At 32.5% G+C, this 3,178-nt stretch overlaps 1 protein-coding gene across 1 annotated transcript in view; it reads left to right on the forward strand.

The window, feature by feature from the left end:
• The first annotated feature begins 1,450 nt into the window (after window positions 1–1,450).
• The window catches only part of LOC105268184 (uncharacterized), a 31,730-nt gene continuing 30,002 nt past the window's right edge, over window positions 1,451–3,178 (forward strand). Inside the window, exon 1 of the mRNA XM_011307520.1 lies at window positions 1,451–1,800. The gene's annotated coding sequence lies outside the window, so the exon portion shown is untranslated. The remainder of the gene's footprint in view (window positions 1,801–3,178) is intronic.

Here is a 3,178-nt window from a genome sequence, read left to right on the forward strand (position 1 = left end):
GGGGAATCGATTTTATTTTACCAACGGCATGATTGTGTTCAAAAATTAATTATTCCATTTTTTAGTATTCCGATATTTAAACTGGACATCCGTCTTTCTTTATCAGTTAAAAAATTATAGAAATCGAATTAAAAGTTGAATTAATGAAAAATCATTTCCATTCGATCGATCGGCAATTGAGTGATCGATTGTACTAATTGAAAAATTAAATTTAATTGAATAATTATGTCTAATTGAAAAATCGAATGTTGATGACCTTGAGGAGTTGTTAAAAATGGAAAAAGCTCTAAAGTTTCTATCGGGAATTGGATAGAATTTTCACCAGATTTTTCGTGTTTCCACATTATTGTCGGGGATTCCCCAAACTTTTATATAAAATCGATTTTTTCCGGGGAATCCCCGTGGACTATCCGTTCAATGAAGAAACTAAAGGACCATAACAGAAAAGGAGAAACACGAAAGCTGCAATATTCTATACTCCAATAGTTCTACGTCCCACGGGTTTTCTTAAATTGGAGAATCTCCGACAAAGCCACAGCTCGGTCCTGGTGACACGTACTGCACTTTCACTGTTTATTTTCGCTTGTGATCAACTGTACGTGAATATTTTCATAATTTTCCCTCAGTAATCCTGAGAATTATACTTCACGGGCTAGTGAAAATGAAAATGCTGGATCTCACTGGGAAAATTAAAAAATTCTCCCTCTTAAAATTTCAAATTCTCACTTTCATCACTTCATTTTATAAAATCGAGATTACTCATTATTTATAATCAATGACACGTGATAAAAAATGATTTATTAGTATTGATTAGATTGATTATTTTTCCAGGGGTTGGATATCAATCGAAAAATAATTTCTAATCATTGTTTATTAATTAACAGGTAAAAGAGACATTTTAATGAGGAAAAAAAATTTTAGGAATTGTAATATTTTTTGGTGAGATATTTTGAGCTTTATTATTTTTATTATAGTTTTATTATAGTTGATCACTTCATTGTATAAAGTCGAGATTACTCATTATTTATAATCAATGACACGTGATAAAAAATGATTTATTATTATTGATTAGATTGATTATTTTTCCAGGGGTTGGATATCAATTAAAAAATAATCTCTAATCACTGTTTATTAATTAACAGGTAAAAGAGACATTTTAATGAGGAAAAAAAATTTTATGAATTGTAATATTTTTTGGTGAGATATTTTGAGTTTTATTATTTTTATTTTTACTAGTGGTCAGTTGAATTTATTTATTTTTTTCTTCTTCAGGGTGAGATTTTGGAATAGCGTGCAGAGGGGTTGTAGGAAGGCCTCGATTACTCCTGGTTAGTGCTTTAACTCGTTGTACCTTTCTCGATATAAAGTACCACTCATGCGCAAAGGGATTGGCCACAGGGTGCGAGCCCGGGTCGAGCGTCGGGACGCCGTCAGAGTGGCGTCGCGATGCCAGTCATCGCGTTCGCCAGGAGCACAAACAATAGATCGTGTTTCCGTTAAAATGCCATCCGCTTTACAGGCGGGAAAAAAATCACAACAACACCGCAATTGTAATAATTCAATAGATAAAGTTAAATAATCACGACTGGACAAGTGATTATTTATTTTCATCTGGATGGGCCACTCGGTGAGTTGGTACGGGTCAATGACTTGCTTTTCGCCGGCACGTGCTGCTAATTAGTGATTAAGATCATTGCAATCGGTGAATATTTTTCTGGACTTTTTATCCCGATTTTTTATACCCCGGACTAACGACTGAATCATTCATTCTGTGGAATACGTGGCAGAGGGGTGTAACAGGTATTTATGCAATTGTTAATCATATGTTATTGATCATCTGGAATAATTAATGGGGATAATGTATTTTTCACTTCAATTAACGATTTCAATTACATTCAGTGGATGTTTTGGATAAATGTTGAGATAATTATTATTAATTATTATTTCATTTTTAAATAACCGAAAAGTCATTGAGTAATTCCGGATTTATTTCAAATTTTCAAATATTTTTTTTTGTAACTCTCGTTAATTATCATCTCGTGGAATTTTAATCCCAATTAGGTGCATTTATATCTATTTTTTATGGGGGAGGGGAAAGTTTTAATGAGCCAATCGCATATTCATGGATATTATATTCCAGAATTCATACGTCCATCATAAACTCATGTTCAATTAGAGAAACATAACGCAAGTCCCTTATGAATCAAAAGCTCTCGTGACGTTTGATTATTGTAATCCGCGGTTGATATTACGCGCATTTCAGTAACTCTAGGATTATATTGCAATATAAATATAAAAAATATATATTAGCTGTCCACACATATATCCTATAAATATATTACAGTAATTTATATTAAATTTGATAAATGATATATTAATGTGATTTTTAAAAAACAATATATGTGGTAATAGAAAAAAGGAAAATGTAAATAAAAAAATAATAATTATATTAATGTGATATATCATATATATTTTAACATATTTTTTTTTCCCCGCGAGAGTCACGATTGAAAATGTCTCGAAATTGTGGAGAAGGGATTCTCTGATTGTCCTTTCACGAGCAATTGTCCAGTGTCTTCATCTTTTGTTCCGATTCCTCTTCAGCCTCAACCTTTTTCCCGGTACTTAGTCGACTCTTTATTCTCCCTCCGATTCTTCAAAAAGATCAGGGCAACTAAAATATTAATTCGAGATAAAAAAAAGGGCAGTCGATTGACAATTGATTCATAAATTCTAAGTCAATTGATTGATCGCGTCAGGTACTGCCCATTTTTTTTTTATTCAACCGTGAGGTAAAATTCATGTGAATGTGGAAAAATAACAGGAATTTAATTGAATTAATTGAATGGGATGAGAATGATTTATTCATGCATTGAGGGGAAATATAATCGGCGGGAGATTTATCTGGTCGGTACTCGCGATGAGAAACCATTATCGATCCCAATTTCATTTGAATTACGATAATGAGAGAGTACCCATCTGGGAAAATACCGTAAGAATGGTATAACTCTGTCAACTCTATTGCCGTAATTTTACGAAAATTGTTCAATTAATTACGCGAAATATTCTGATTTATATCACACGAATAGTTTTATTTATGACTTTTAAAATAGCAGTGCCCCTTCGGCCCACCCGACTGTAAAATTCATTCCAGTGTCTGGGGCAAATGAAAAATGCA

The sequence above is a fragment of the Fopius arisanus genome, unplaced genomic scaffold (genome assembly GCF_000806365.1).
Source record: "Fopius arisanus strain USDA-PBARC FA_bdor unplaced genomic scaffold, ASM80636v1 scaffold00055, whole genome shotgun sequence".
NCBI lineage: Eukaryota > Metazoa > Arthropoda > Insecta > Hymenoptera > Braconidae > Fopius > Fopius arisanus.